The following is a 17,880-nucleotide window of genomic DNA, read 5'->3' as shown; positions in this document are numbered from 1 at the left end:
TGAGCTCCAACTCGCCGAGTCTCCTCACAAAATACCAAAATTATAAGAATGAATAATACCTGGGAATCCAGGCTATTACAATTCTCCCCTACTAGATCTAGACTTCGCCCTTGAAGTCTCGCTCTGCAAATAACTCCAGATGTTGCTCACACATCTCACTCTCCGGCTCCCAAGTCATATCGGACCCCTTCCGATGCTGCCACTGAACCAAAACCAAGGGTACCTCCTTGTTCCTCAGAACCTATATTTTTCGATCTCTTATTGCCACTGGTTTCTCAGCATAATTCAGACTCGCATCTACCTGAATATCCTCTACTGGAACCACTGCTGACTCATCGGCTATACACTTCCGCAATTGCGACACATGGAAAGTGTCGTGAATCTGCCACAACTCTACTGGAAATTCCAAACGATAGGCTACCCTGCCTACCCTCGCGACCACTCGAAATGGACCAATATATCGGGGCCCCAACTTGCCCCTCTTCCTGAATCGAATCACTCCTTTCCAAGGAGAGACCTTCAGGAGCACAAAGTCGCCGACATGAAACTCAAGCTCGGACCGGCATTTATCCGCATAACTCTTCTGACGACTCTGAGCGGTCAACAACCTCTGTCTGACCTACTGGATCTGCTCTGTCGTCTGAAGTACGATCTCAGTACTGCCCATAACACACTGTCCGACTTCTCCCCAGCAAAATGGGGGTCCGACACCTCCTCCCATGCAACAGCTCAAAGGGTGGCATACCAATGCTCGAATGATGGTTGTTGTTGTAAGAAAACTCTGCCAATGGCAAGTACGTAACCCAACTCCCCCCCCTGAAATCCATCATCCACACCCGGAGCATGTCGTCGAGCATCTGAATCGTCCGCTCACTCTGTCCGTCTGTCTGGGGGTGATATGCGGTACTAAAATGCAGCCTAGTACCCAGCTCCTCATGAAACTTCTTCCAGAATCTGGAAGTGAAATGTACATCCCGGTCAGAGACAATCGAGATCGGCACCCCATGTCGAGATACCGCTTCCCTCACGTACATCTCTGCTAACTTCTCCGCGGAGGAGCTCTCACTAATAGCAAGGAAGTGGGCGTTCTTCGTCAACCTGTCCACAATCACCCAAATTGCATCGACTCACCTCGCAGTCCTTGGCAACTTGGTGATAAAATCCATGGTAATCTGTTCCCACTTCTATTCGGGAACCTCTAACGGCTGCAACCTACCATGCAGTCTCTGGTGCTCGGCCTTACCCCTATAGCAGGTTTAGCACCTCTCAACAAACCACACAACATCCCTCTTCATACAGGGCCACCAATACTCCCTCTTCAGATCCAAATACATCTTAACTGCCCCAGGATGGATCGAGAATTTTGACTGATGAGCTTCTTCCATCAAAATGGTACGCGTTCCTCCCACAAACGGCATCCAAATCCGCCCCTGAAATATCATAAGCCCCCGACCATCGGTACCGAAATCCAATACCAACCCTACCACTCGCTCCTTCTTCTGGTTCTCCGACCTCACGGCCTCAACCTGTGCTCCACGAATGGTGTCCAACACCGGAGCCATCACGGTTAAACGAAAACATACACCTCGCAACGGGGCGCTCTCCGCCCTGCGACTCAGGGCGTCGACTACCACATTAGCCTTGCCCGGATGGTACAGGATCTCACAATCATAATCCTTAACCACATCCAACCACCTCCTCTGCCGCATATTTAGGTTGGGCTGATCCATCAAATATTTCAGGCTCTTATGGTCCGTGTATATCATACACCAAACCCCATACAGATAGTGATGCCAAATCTTGAGGGCAAACACCACTGCCCCCAAGTCTATGTCATGGGTGGGATACCTCATCTCATGTGGCTTTAGCTGCCTCGATGCGTATGCTATCACATGCCCTCTCTGCATCAGCACCGCTCCCAACCCCAAGATCGATGCGTCACAGTATACCATAAAGTCCTCCATTCCCTCCGGGAGGGCTAACATTGGGGCCTCGCATAACCTTTGGCGAAGCGTCTCAAAGGAGGCCTGCTGCTCGGGGCCCCATGAAAAAGCGACACCCTTCCGGGTCAATCTGGTGAGTGGCACTGCGATCTTAGAGAAATCCTTGATAAATCTCGGATAATAACCAGCCAACCCTAGAAAACTCCTGATCTCGGAGGGTGACCTCGGCACCTCCCATCTCATCACTGCCTCAACTATGGCCGGGTCGACCAATATCCCTTTTTGGTTAACGAGATGTCCCAAGAACTAGACCTCTCGCAGCTAGAAATCACACTTGGAGAATTTGGCATAAAGCCTCTCCGATCTCAAAACTCCGAGGATCTCTCTCAAATGCTCCACATGATGCTCTCTAGATCTCGAATATACCAAGATGTCATCGATGAATACAATCACTTATCGATCTAGCATCGGCCTGCACACTCGGTTCATGAGATCTATGAACACTGCCGGGGCATTGGTGAGCCCGAAAGGCATCACCACAAACTCGTAATGCCCATAATGCATCCTGAATCTTGTCTTCTGGATGTCCTCATCTCGCACCCTCACCTGATGGTATCCAGACCTCAAATCGATCTTGGAGAACCAAGATGCTCCCTGTAACTTATCAAACAAATCATCGATCCTCGGCAACGGGTAACGGTTCTTGACCGTCAGCTTGTTCAACTCCTGGTAATCAATGCACATCCGGTGTTAACCATCCTTCTTCTTGAAAAAAAGGATAGGGCTCCCCATGGCGAGCTACTCGGCCGAATAAACCCCTTTCCCAACAGCACCTGAAGCTGCGAAGACAACTCTTGCATCTCTGAAGGTGCAAGGCGATAAGGCACCTTGGCAATATGCGCGGCTCCCGAAACCAAATCGATACTGAACTCCACTTGCCTCACGGGAGGCACACCCGGCAACTCCTCTGGAAAGACATCTGGGAACTCTTGCACTATCAGAATCTCCTCCACTGACCTCGGCCTCTCGAAATCAACCCGCGTATCCATCACGTACGCCACAAAACCCTTACAGCCCTACTGTAGACACTGCCTCACCCTATCGGCCGAACAAAACGCTGATCCAGAACGGGTACCCTCGCCGTACACCGTCAGAACTCCCTCACTAGGGTCTCGTATGGTCACCAGCTGTCACTCGCAGTCGATAACCGCACCGAATCTGCTCAACCAGTCCATGCCCACAATGACACAGACATCACCCATCGCAATAGGAACCAAGTCAATCGGGAACTTAACACCGAAAATCTCGAATACGCACCCGCGGATCACCTCTGTGTCATATATCACCCTCTCGTCAGCTATGGAAACTCTCAGAGGCCGACTCAGCGCCTCACGACTAACACTAATATGCTTACTAAAAGCCAAAGATACAAAAGACCTACTCGCACCCAAGTCAAATAGCACCAAGGCAGGTACAAAATTCACAAGAAAAGTACCTACGCATAACATAATATAAGCATAATATCTTAATCATCAAATAAATACACGAAAGAATACAAACCAGCCACGACATCGGGGGCTGCGCGACCTCCTCCGCAGTTAACTGAAAGGCTCTCCCTCGGCGCCTCGGCCTTCACTGGCCGACTCTCGGTAGCTCTGATGCCGGCAGGGGCAGATCCCTGAGGTGATCCCTGCAACTGCAGACACTCCGCCTTCCGGTGTTCGGTCTGGTTGCAGTGAAAACATACTTCAAACCCCTTGGGGCAGTCCTTGGCCATATGCCCCTCCTTGACACATTTGTAGCAAGATCCAGCTCTACATACTCCATCATGATCCTTGCCGCACTTTCCACAAGTGCGGCCCTTCTGGCTCCCAGATTTAGGATCAGCGGGCTTGGCCCGCTTGGCTGCTGGTTGGGACTGTGCCGGTCGCTGATCCCTCCCCTTAGACTCCGCCTCCTCCCTGGCCTGAGTCTCTAGCTCAATATCCCTCTTCTGGGCAGTTGCCTGAATCTCGGCAAATGTCCGGTATGAGGAGTTCGCCACGAACTCCCGAATGTCTTGCCTCAAGATACTCAAATATTGGCTCATGCGTGCCTGCTCAGTGGACACGTGCTCAGGGCAGAACATCGCCCTCTCGTGGAACATCCTGGTAATCACCGTAACAGACTCAGTACCCTGCTTGAGGGTCAGAAACTCCTGGGCCAAACGCTCCCTCTCCACCTGGGGGACGTACTCATCTTGGAACATGGCAGTGAACCTCTCCCAGGTCACTGCCGCAAGCTCAACAGGCGAAAAGTGCGATGTCACGAGTCCTTCGCTCCCAAGCGAAGCTGGTTCAGCGCGAACCGAACTCTCAAATGCTCAGGAGATGAGCAAGTGAAGAAACACCCATCTATGTCTGAAATCCACCTCATAGCCGCCACCGGGTCATGCGTCCCGTCAAACTCTGGCGGTTTCGTGTTGCTGAACTCTCGGAATAGTAACGCATCACCACCCTGCGGCCGCGCACAAGTAACAGTTGCAGTGGCCGCCGCAACAGCAGCCTCAGAAAGAGCAGCATAACGCTCGTCAAAAGTCTCAATCAGCATGGTCTTAATAGACCCAAACATCTCTGGTATCTCTGCCCTGATGGCCGCAGCCACCTCCTCGTGAATGATCCGACAGATCTCCTCATCACTAGCCCCACTGCTCTCTGGCATAAGACGTGTCCTCACCATGATCTACCTCTGAAATACAACATACGATAAATTAGAATCCATTCGAGCATGCTCACACTCAACAACTCTTCCCTCCTTGATTCTTGGCATTCCGAAGGTTCTTACTTGAACTGTACACCGCCCCGGTGCTTTCAGTAGTACGGGCCCAATACTAATATCCACACCGTTTCAGTATACACCCCAAATCCTCCTCTTCGGATCCCAAATTCCAAGTACTCTATCACTCTCTAACAGATCTCTCACAAGCTCCTCGTTGCTACCTATTCACTCTCAAGCATCTCATAGCATCTCACCTCTCCCTAGGCTAAGGCATCACAAATTAGGGCACTCTAGTCCTAATAGGAATACCTAGCATACTCTAACAAGAGAATACATCATATCAATCTAATAAACATATAATATAACGGTATTTTGGGAAATCACTGTTCGGGCGCTGATTGATCGTACACACGTTTCTACTTTGAGTTTCTCTAAAAATCATTTACTTCTTTTAGAAAATTTGGTTCTCTTTTGAAAATATTTTCCAAATCCTCAGTTTGAGTTCAAATACTCCCGAAGGTGTACCCGAATCCGTCAAACCAAGGCTCTGATACCAACTTGTAACAACGTAAATTTCAAAACAATTTTTTGCATTTTATAAAAACATAATTCATTTAATATTCGTAAAAACACCCATGTTTGAAATACAATTCATGTCATACAAAAATCCCAAGATCTCATAACATAATTCACGAGTATGTGTACTGATCAAGTCGGCGCCTTCCCACGGTCGTCACTAGTACCTGAAACAAATAACACCAAACACTGTAAGCACAAAGCTTAGTGAGTTCCCCAAAATACCACATATAACACGTATTAGCCACTCGAGGCTATAACTCTGTGGGTCCGTGTACCCAAACTCTGTGAACCCTCAGGTTCTAACTCTGTAAACATGCACAGCATAAATCACATAGAATAATGCAGCGCAACACATAACACATATATAGCATACAAGCACTGTATCACATAACTCTAATTACCTACTCAAGGTAAAGTAAAGTGAGAAGACTCACCTCGTGTATCTCGATAACTCGCAAATCCCTGGAATCACTCGTGCTCGATCCCCCGAACTATAATCTTCCTATAATACAATATATCTCTAATTAACACTTTTACAACTAAGGTTGACTAACCCTATCAAGTCAACACTGGTCAACTCTGCTCAACGGTCAATTTTGACCGGACTCGGCGAGTGCACCAAAGCAACTCGGTGAGTCTAACGCGTTAACTGACTCCCTTGGGTCTTTTCTTAGCACGTCGAGCACTCCCCTAACTCGATAAGTTCCACCTAGCATGAATCGCAGGGCAACCACGACTCAACTCGCCGAGTCTCAAGAACAACTCGGTGAGTTCCGGCTTGACTCAACCCCATATTGACTCTCCCTGACTCATTGGGTTATCCCCCAACTCGGCGAGTTTATGTTATGCACACACTTTTATTCACCTTCTGAGGTCATATCTGCTTTCCCAAACCATAGATCTGGCCTTCCCAAGCATGAATGTCACGTAAAGTTCGAAACTTGATGCTTGTATAACCCCCACAAGGCATCAAAAGGGTATTTTGTCCCAAAAATAACCACCTAGGTCCAATAACTCCATAACAACCCAAAAATCTCCAATGGTTAAGGTCTCTTGACCTCTTTGAGTCCAGATCCAAGGCACAAACTCAAAGAGGGACCATTTGCTTCACATACTCACTCTCCAAAGGGGCTATAAAACCCTAACTCTAAAGATCAACCTTATAACTGAAGGAGACTCGAACCATTACCTCAAAATGAAGCCTCTGGACTCTAGATTTGCTGGAATCTCACCCCCTGCTTGCTCTTTCCACCTTCCTCTTGCTAAACAAAGAATCCAAAGGCCCAAAAGTGACTTCCTCTCTCCCAAAACGAATTAGCTCTCTTAGGGTTCTCTCAAGGGACTGGTAGCCGCAATGGGAGGCTATAAGTGCCCTTAAATAGGCTCCAAACCCAGAGTATTAGGGTTTCATTTGTAACAACCCGAAATTGTCCGTCGCCAAAACCCGTTTTGCCCGAAAGGTCGCCGTTATCGGATTCGTTCCGTTTTCTCTTTGGACTTAGTTAACTAAAAATTATATGTTTATTATCATTCATTGAGGGTCCAAATCACTCAGGAACTTATATTATTAGCCCAAAATCATTATTTCATAAGTTTTAAAAATGTTCCCGTCGGGTGATGGAAACTCAATCGGGTGCGACCAAAAGCTGCGTTTAACGCCGGTATCGGGTAGAATTCCACCGCGTGCAAATTTTAGGAACTATATAAACGTGTTTTAGCTTTCATTTGAAGCTTTTCCTTCTCTCACTACTCTCTCTCTAACCTCTCTCCAAAAATCCAAAGATTAAGGGTCCAAAACTCAATTTTAAGGCTTCAAATCCTTAAGGTACCTTCCTAGCCTTAATCTATAGCATGTTTAGCTTCCAAATTAGACACTTAATCATGAAATGGGACATCATATTGGAGTTTACAGCCCAAGAGGTTGCCTAGGCCGTAAACACCATTTTGAAGGGTTTTTAGCCCTTAAACTCCTTCCTAAGCTCATTTGGACTTTAGATATAGCCAAGGGACTTCAAGATATGGACTCTAAACATGTAAAACATAATTTTTGTGATGTTTGAAGGAGTTTACGGCCAAGGATCATTCTTGGGCCGTAAACTCATATAATTAGGGTTTTCATGCCCTTAAACCCTTCCAAATCACTTCTATGGCTTAGATATGAATTATAGGACCTTGATTCTAGCATTTGGACACTTGAAACATTGAGTTTACGGCCAAGGAGAGTGCTTGGGCCGTAAACTCCCCAAAACTTGGCATAAACTCAATTCTAAGGTGTTAGAAAGCCATCCAACACCACCAAAAGCCTTGGAATAAATCAAGGGACCAACCAAAAATAGTTTGAGGGCCTTAAACACACTAATTGAGAGATTTCAATGAGTTTACGGCCAAGGCATGTGCTTGGGCCGTAAACTCCATGATTCATGGTGTTAGAATGCAAACTAAACACCCCTAAGGCCCTTAGATGAATTTTAGAAGTCCTTCTATGCAAGTTTTAGGCCTTAAAACACCTTGGAGTACCATATATTAGAGTTTACGGCCATGAAGGGGGTTTCATGGGCCGTAAACTCCATAAATCCCTCATATGTCCCATACAAACTCATGTTAGGCCTTGAAATAATTCTATTAATCACATGTGATTTGTTATAGCTCCATTTAACATCATTTTCTTGGAAAAATAGGGGTTTACGGCCTTGGAGCCAAGCTAGGCCGTAAACTCCCATAAAAGGGGTCTAATTGATGTTTTGTAATCATTCCAAGTCCTTAAACCAAGTCTAGAAATTATCCCCTAAGTGTTGGAAGTCCAATTTGCACCATAAACCACCCATCATGAGTTTACGGTCGTAAACTCATGGGGATGGGTGTTTAGGCCGTAAACTCCCATAAGGGGAGTGTTCCTTTGATGTCCCAACTCATTTCCCAAGTCCCTTGTATCATTCATGTCCCTAAACGCCACCCGGGTCCCTCCAAACACTTGTATCGGAGTGTTTTCGTGACTTGAAACAATTGTCCCTATCTAACAATCAATCTAAGTCCTAATTAGATACAAATGTGTATCTTTACATCATAATTAGGAACCTCGCGTGTTTACGAGTCCCGGACCAACACTTAGTATCCGAATTCGCCACGTTTCTTGTTCGGTGAGTTCATACCCCTACCCTTTTTCAACTGTTTTCACTGTTTTCAGGGGGGAATACAAGCAAAAGTACAAGGAAATCTTGTACTCAAACTCATTGTTTTCAGTTTAATCGTTTTCATTCTGTATGTTCTAATATCAATAATTGTGTTTATCAAATAGTTCGAATTACAAATTTAGCTTTCAAACGAATCATAGATATCTCGATGAAATGATCTAATCTAAACTATGTTTCATAATCTACGAATAACTTACTAATTTACAAGGATAACTAATTACGAAAACGAAAACGAAAACGAAACTATAACTAGAAATAGAACGAATAAAGAATCGATAACTAGAAATAGAACGGATAACACATCTATAACTAGGAACAGAATGGATAACGAAACAATTATTAGGAATAGAACAAATACGAATACGAATACGGCTGCGAATACGAATACGAATACGAATACGACTACGAATAGTATTAGGAGTAGGATTAGGAATAGGAATGCGACTGCCAATACGAATACGAATACGACTGTGAATACGAATACGAATACGAATACGACTGCGAATAGTATTAGGAGTAGGATTAGGAATAGGAATGCGACTACGAATACGAATACGAATACGACTGCGAATACGAATACGAAAAGTAATAAGAGTAGAAATAGAGAAACGAATATAGTAACGAATACGAATACTAGGACGAATAAGTACGCGAATATGTTTAAGAATAAGAATACTGAACATCCGTAACCAGTAAGGACACACACCCACACAGTCAGGAAAACATGGGGTTTTCCTGGGGAAAACAAAACATTACCTAATCACTTGTATATCTTTTACATCTTTAACATCTTTCACATTAGAAACCAACATGCAGGGAAGCATGGGGCTTTCCTGGGTAACACTTATATAACTAGAAAGAGTAGTAAACCGAATAACATTATATATCTCACAACTAGTAATGTACAATCAGGAAAGCATGGGACTTTCCTGGAACCATAGTAAAACATAACTAGAGCCGTGTAACCTAACAATCAATCGACTTTCTCTCTTAAGAAAATATGGGATTTTCTTGGATAACAACTTTTCGATAAACAAAAGGAAACTCGTACATTTTCACAAAACAAACATCTTATGAACTCACCAGCTTTATGCTGATTTTCAAAATGCTTGTATTCTCAGGTCCACATTAGACAGGTACCTAGCAAATCTTTTGGAGAAGACGGAGCGTACAGAAGACTCGTCTCTACTTTTGTTCATATATACTATGTATTACGAATGTACAACTTTACTTTTGAACAAATGTAAACTTTGATATGTAATGTAATGGTTGTTTACTTTGCTTACTATGTACATTGGATTTGATACTCAACTTGGTAGTCCACCTCGGAGACGTTTCCGCCTTCGGTTTTCGGAGTGTGACATCATTAAACAGCGTGGACTCGCCGAGTCCACTCCTTGGACTTGCCGAGTCCAGACGCGAACCCTCATCCAAATCGCGATACTACTCGGCGAGTTTGAGCTCCAACTCACCGAGTCTCCTCACAAAATACCAAAAATATAAGAATGAATAAAACCTGGGAATCCGGGATGTTACATGTTTATAGTGAACTAAGTATATCAAAACCATAGGTTGATATACAACTATAAACACAACTGGTCAAAAACACTCTGATTAAGAGATTTACTTTTAAAAATATAGTTTTATTAAAATTACATATGCATGCATTACACAACAGTAACAGTATCATAAGGGAAAATAATGTAGAAGTATTATAGATGAGTTGTTCACTACAGGTATGCCTTGGATTATGTAATTAGGACTAGGATGGATATAGCCTGATCAACTATATTTGTTCGAAAGCCGACCAACATATGTCAAGGGATAGCTACAGTGGACAACAAGTCTAAAACTTACCAAACTTATAAACCTTACAATTAAACATAACATTTAGAATACTATAGGAGTATTTTATGCGTACGATATTTTAACTTTGATGTTCAACCTTATGTGCCTTAGTTCTAGACAATCCTTAAATCCCTATTCTCGTACAGACGCAATGACCGGATTCCATCTACCAGGGGATCCCTACTACCCGAACCAAGACAACGGGGGATGGGTAGAGAATGATCCAGAAGAAGGAATGCAAAAAGACTCAGACCCAGATCCCAAGGACAATAACTTACCCTTGCAGACTTTGTTCCCAAAAACATGATAATTATATCATCAAAGCATTTCCGATGAAAAATATTTTATTTATATTAGAACATTGGGATGTCATCGTCAATACAAAAACCAAAGAATAACGAAATATTATAACCCTTACATTATTTAAACTAGTGGTCTGCTACTCCTTGAATTTATCAGCAGAATGTAGCATTAATATCCCTACCTGTGATACCATAAACTGAGTGGGTCAGGTTGGGAAACCTGGTGAGTACATAGGGTTTTCAACCCACAATATTATAATCAATATGTGTAATCATCAACCAACTAAGCCAATTTCTCATCCCCATTATCTTCTTTATTCTTAAGGATCTACCCTAAGGAACATCTATGCTGACAATACTAGTTCAGGGATTCCTCCATGACACTTGTCAGTGGGTATTGTTATATATTTATTCCTAAGGATTTTTCCTAAGGAATAGGCACGAAGACCAGTGCAGCCAGCGTTTACCTGATAGGCACTAAGTCCAGAGTTGCCAATTTTTATCTATTAGGCATTAAGTCCATAGCTGACAATGTTTATCTAATAGGCACTAAGTGCATAGCTGCTAGGGTATGTCTAATTGGCACTAATTCCATAGTTGCTAGTGTTTATCTTCTTTATTGAAAATATTATTTTATAGATTCCACCCACAATACATGTCAATGCCTTTTTAAAGTACATCTGATGAACACATGGTTCACAAACGCCTACACATTGTGAGTCTGCAAGCATTCCACTGAACTGTCTATAATAGTCTGTAGTTGTCATCTGTACTCTACTAGATGACGTCATCTTTAAATTCATGGCCTCTAATCACTAATTTCATCTTTCATCTCTTATCTTCTATTTAATCTTTCATCTCTAATCATATATATCATCTTTCATATACCCATCTTTACCCAATATATTTATAGGTATAAATATAGATGTATAGTTTAAATCAACTAAAATATCGATATATTGTTCATCTAGCATAGATATCAGGAACACATATATTAGGCATATATAACATGTAATTATCTTGAATACTTCATATCTACGTGTAAGATGAAAGTCACTATGCACTCACACATAAAATCTTTAACAAATATTTAGCTCTTTAACAAGTATTTAATACTTTAATTAATAGTTGTTTTAAAATCATGTTCATGAAAGGGACTACGCACTCACACATAAACTCGTTAACATATATTTAATACTCTAATTAATAATTCTATTAAAATAATGTCCATCAAAAGGGACTAAGCACTCACTTGTTAAAGTGATGACTCGAAACTCCGGCAGCGCTTCACTCCTAGTAACTGCCTAATCCTTTGACGTTAACTAGTATCATTATCACTAAGTCTCAGTCTAATCTTTCTTGTGCTAATTATTAGTCTAGATTCATAATTAATTCAAATTATACTAATCTGTAGCTGACAAGGGACAACCAAGTAAGATCATATCGGAGGTAAGGTATGTTTGGTATACAGAATATACTGTTTGGAAAGCCCACTTTAAACACCTCACTAAATCCTGCGTTATTGTCCTTTCCTGAAGTAGATCAATCAGTATAACAACTTGGAATAATTGATAAATCTTTTTTATAGGTTCATAATAACAATAATGAGCTTAAACATAAGTTACACTTAAAGCACGGTAAGTATAACCTAACTTACAGGTGGTTGAGTGAAAAATCAAACTCTACGCGGGCAAAACTTCTAAACTGAAAGCTCTATTCCTCGGGGCTTTCTTGCTCTGCGAATCTTTACTACTAACCCTTATGAAGTTTTAGAATAAGGCCTTGGGACCTTGGGGGTTTGGGAAAGAATAAAATGGAAAGGTGTGAAAAAATTAGTGAAATTCGACTTTATCTATAGGCTTCCTAGGGGCCTTTCATGTCGTGATACATGCCTCTCATGTCGTGAGCTTGTGTAGGCACTAAGGCTTCGACTCTAGTCTTGACACGTGACACCAGACATAGGTAAAACAGCAGATCTTGAAAAATTCATAACTTTCTCATACGACCTCTATTTTTTATGTTTCTTTATATCCATGCATAAGAATTTTTTAGTACTGCAACTTTTCTTTTGACCCCTTTGCTAAATCTCGACCAATCATAAATTTAACAGTATGAGAAAATTATATTGCTAATGACCGTGTAAAATTCATAACTTTTACATACGGACTACGTATGAACTTCCAACTGGAGAGTTCTGTACCATAAAAGACCGATTTTTTATGCTGAACTAAAAATCAGAGTATCCTTTTTGAAGAATAATATTGCAGACTTTGTTCCCAAAAACATGATAATGATATTATCAAAGCATTTCCAAAGAAATATACTTTTTTTTACATTAAAACATTGGGATTTCATTGTTAAAATAGAAACATAAGCATAACGAAATATTTAAGCCTTACAGTAGTTAAACTAGTGGTCTGCTACTCCTTGAATTTCTCAGTAGAATGTATCTTTAATATCCCTGCCTGTGATATAATAAGCTAAGTGGGTCAGATGAGAAACCTGGTGAGTACATAGGGTTTTCAACACATAATATTATAATCAATATGTATAATCATCAACCAATTAACCCAATTTCTCATCCCCATTATCTTCTTTATTCTTAAGGATCTACCCTAAGGAACATCTATGCTGATAGTACTAGTTTAAGGATTCCTCCATGACACTTTTCAGTGGGTATTCTTCTATATTTATTCCTAAGGATTTTTCCTAAGGAATAGGCACGAAGTCCATTGCAATCAGGGTTTCTCTGATAGGCACTAAGTCCATAGTTGCCAATTTTTATCTATTAGACATTAAGTCCATAGCTGACAGTGTTTATCTAATAGGCACTAAGTCCATAGCTGCCAGGGTACATCTAATAGGCACTAAGCCCATATCTTCCAGGGTTTAACTTCTATATACGGACTATGTATGAAAGTCCAATTGGAGAGTTTTGTGCCATAAAAGATTGATTTTGTATGCTTATTTAAAAATCAGAGTATCTTTTTTGAAGAATAATGTTGTGGAATTTGTTCCAAAAAACATGATAATGACATTATCAAAGAATTTCTGAGGAAATGTATTTCATTTATATTAATATGTTGGATGTCATCGTCAATACAGAAACATAAGCATAACAAAATATTTCAAGCCTTATAGTAATTAATCTAGTGGCCTTCTAGTCCTTGAATGTCTAAGCAGAATGTATCTTTAATATCGCTACCTATGGTACAATAAATTGAGTGGGTCAGGTTGAGAAACCAGGTAAGTACATAAGCTTTTCAATACACAATATTATACTCTATGCTGACAGTACTAGTTCAGGGATTCCTCCATGATACTTGACAATATGTATTCTTCTATACTTATTCCTAAGAAATAGGTACGAAGTCCATCGCTTCCATTGTTTATCTAATAGGCACTAAGTCCATAGGTGTCGGTGTTTATCACTTAGGCACTAAGTCCATAGATTTTAGTGTTTATCAAAATTGCACTAAGTCCATAGTTGCCAGTGTACATCTTATAGGCACTAAGTCCATAGATGTGATAGTTTATCTTCTTTATTGATAGTATTATATTATGGAGTCCACCCATAATACATTTCAACGGTTTTTTATAGTACATCTGAAGAACATATAATTCAGAAACACCTAGAGGTTGCAATCCTGCTAGCGTTCCACTGGACAGTATAGAATAGTCCGTCTTTAAAATATGTACTCTGCTAGACGACGACATATTTAAAATCAAGGCCTCTAATAATCTATTTCATCTTCCATATCTCATCTTCTATGTCATCTTTCATCTCTCATCATCTATATCATCTTTCATATACCCATTTTTACCCAATATATTTATAGGTATAAAAATACATATGCAGTTTCAATCAAGTAACACATGTATAAATCGTTCATCTAGCATAGACATAACATAGATAATAGACACATATAGCATGTAATTATCTTAAATACATCACATCTATATTTAATATGAAAGTAACTATCCACTCACGCATAAACTCTTTAATAGATATTTAACTCTTTAACAAATATTTTATTCTTTAATTAATAATTGTATTAAAATCATGTTCATGAAAGGGACTATGCACTCACACATAAACTCCTTAATAGATATTTAATACTTTAATTATAAATTATATAATAAACATGTTCATGAAAGGGACTATGCACTCACTTGTTAAAGTGATAACTCAAAACTAGGACAACACTTCACTCCAAGCAACTGTCTTTTCCTTTGATGTTCCCTAGTATCATTATCACTAAGTCTTAGTCTAATGTTTCTTCCGACTAATTAATTCAAAATCTACCAATCTATAGGTTATCAAGGACAACCAGCTAAGATCATATTGGAAGTTGGGTCCATTTGGTGTACAAAGTATACTGTTTGGAAAGCTCACTTTAAGCACCTCACAAAATCTATCCTTTTTTCATCCTCGTAAGTAGATTAATCTGTATAACAACATGGAATCACTGATAAATCTTGTATATAGGTTCATAATAAAGATAATGAACTTAAACATAATTTACACTTAAAGAACGGTAAGCATAACTTAACTTAGAGGTGGTTTAGCGAGAAACAAAAACCTATGTGGGAAAAACATCTAAACCAAAAGCTCTATTTCTCGATGCTTTATGGCACTCTGGAGCTTCGGTACTAACCCTTAGGAAGTGCTAGAATAAGGCCTAGGATCGATGGGAGGTTAGGGAGAGAATGCAATGGAAATTGTGAAAAATTAGTGAAATGCGAGCCTATTTATAGGATGCCCAGGGGCCTCTCACATCATGAGACATGCCTCTCACGTCGTTAGCATACATAAGCACTAAGGCTTCGCCTCTGGTGCTGAATTGTGGCACCGGACACAGGTAGACCTGCAGATCGTCAAAAATTCATAACTTTCGCATACGCTTTCCGTTTTTGACGTTCTTTATATTTGTGTGTCGGTATTTCTAAATGATAAAACTTTTCTTTTGACCCCATTGGCTAATTACCGACCAATCTAAAAACTAACAGTCTGAGAAAATTACACTGCTAATGACCGTGTAAAATTCATAACTTCTACATACGGACTCTGTTGTCAACTGTCTTTTTATCGTTGAACTCCTATTAATGAGATCTTAAATTCTCACATATATTATTTTGGCTAAATATCAACCGCTCTAATATTCGATTTCTGTGCATGCTGAAACTTCGAAAAATCATAACTTCCTTACTAAAGTCAGATTTGGACGTTCTTTATTTGCACGATCTCGATTTAACGAATACTATGACTATTGTTTAGATTACTAAGTATAAACAGTAATTTATCAAAAAATCACTTTTTACGATACATGCCGGTTTAATCGCAAAACTTCGAAGAAGCATAACTTCTGCATTCGAAGTCGGATTTTTAACGTTCTTTATATGTACAAAATCATTGTGACATATACTATAACTTTTGTTAAGATTATTTTTTCTAAATAATCTTCTATCAAAAAGTCATTTTTAACGCTTATTATCTCTAAAGTTTCAAGCATGAATCTAAGGGCGTTACATTGACCACCGAGTTCACCCACGAAACCTTTTGTACAGAGATCAACAGTTAAATCTTTTCTTTTACTGGTCGAGACAAGGCAACCTCCATCATTCATCCATGCCTTCGCATTGCCCACTGAATCCTCATTTGCATTATTTTTACCTGAAAAGAAGTTGGCCAAATCACCAAGAATGAACTCTTTTTCCTATGGTGCATGACCAGGCATGACCCTCCTCGACCCATACCAGAATTCACCTCTTTCTTTTTCCATATGTGCTCCAACATGTGAGTCCAAATGGCTAGCAATATCTGTATTGGAGGATTTGTTACCTTGTTAGCCTGCACACTTGATATCGAACTTTTACATGACTTTCAACCTGTGGATAATACGAATATTTTGGATTCCCATGCGTTAATGAACATGCACCATATTCTAAAGTAGTTTTGATGGGCAGTCTGCATGGTTATGTCCCCTAAGGAATCCCTTCGCTCATCCTTCGCAACCCTAGAGTCTCTAACTTTATGCCTCATGATCGAAGTCCATGGAGAATAGCAATTACTATCACCCAAGAGGTCAATAAAGAAGAAATTTTTTAAGAGGATGAGATGCACATCGAAGACGAGCCCATGCAGTAGCAGGAGCACTTTCATGCTCTTCGCAGTGTGGCGCTCAACCAATACAGTAAAGGGGATATGAAATCCCTACATGGTTCCCCTAGAATTCTTTCACTAATTTTCCATCGTATTCTCTACTATCTAGCATATTGATGTTTAGACTCAAGAGAACATTCCCTCCATTCAGGATGTGGAAACCGAATTGGTTGGTTATAATAGAGTAGATCATCCACTTCACGTCAAATCCAGGACATGTGGGACTTCTACCACCGTCATAGACCCCCACCCCCGATCCACCAACCTAAGTATTTTTCCCTACCCCAAGTTGGGAAAGCAAGGAAAATACTACCTCGAGTTATGAGTTGAAGGTATAATTTCATCTCAAGTACCACCGGTGCACGTAATACATCTATGTAATGTCGAAGTTGATCATATATTGGATTTTTGGATAGTCCAAGTTGAAAGACCGTGACCTTTGGTTTCCTTGTTGATTCTGGAGCCGAAATCATCCTAAATGGATGGATAATTGTAACATCTTGTTTTTTAGGTTAAAAATGTTGGGCTTTTAGAGTAAACGTTAAAATTTTTCTTTAATTCAAAATAAATAAAATAAAATAAAATACAATAAAATAATTAGATGAAGGTAGATGATTTAGAGTAATAATGATAATAAACCTTGTTGCTAGTTGAAATTAAAAATGGGATAGAGTGTTGGCAATATTTCACTTTTATAGTGATGGACCAATAGTGTCAAGTTGGAGAAACTTGTGTTTGACCTGAGAGTTTGACCAAATAAGCATTTTGGACATATTTTTTACAAGTTACAATTAAGTAGGGGAAACTGTGGACTAAAAATAAATTTTTGAAAGTTTTTGGCAAATTCAGGGACCATATATGAAAAGAATTCATAATGAGGGACCAAAGATATCAATGTTGACAAATTATGTTGGATGCGCATATTCCTATTGGGCACACACCGTGTTCCATTCGTTGGTAGAATATAAAAAGAAACTTTCATCCTCTTTATCATCCTTTACCCTTTAACACTATAAATTTTCAAATAAATTTTTCATTTTTAAAATCACATAAACACAATTTCACATTTCCAAAAAATCCAAAAAATGTTTAAGTAG

The sequence above is a fragment of the Lactuca saligna genome, chromosome 3 (assembly GCF_052625555.1).
Source record: "Lactuca saligna cultivar CGN05327 chromosome 3, ASM5262555v1, whole genome shotgun sequence".
NCBI classification, from domain to species: Eukaryota; Viridiplantae; Streptophyta; class Magnoliopsida; order Asterales; family Asteraceae; genus Lactuca; species Lactuca saligna.
The sequence above is the reverse complement of the archived record's forward strand: the minus strand, read 5'-3'. Positions refer to the sequence as shown.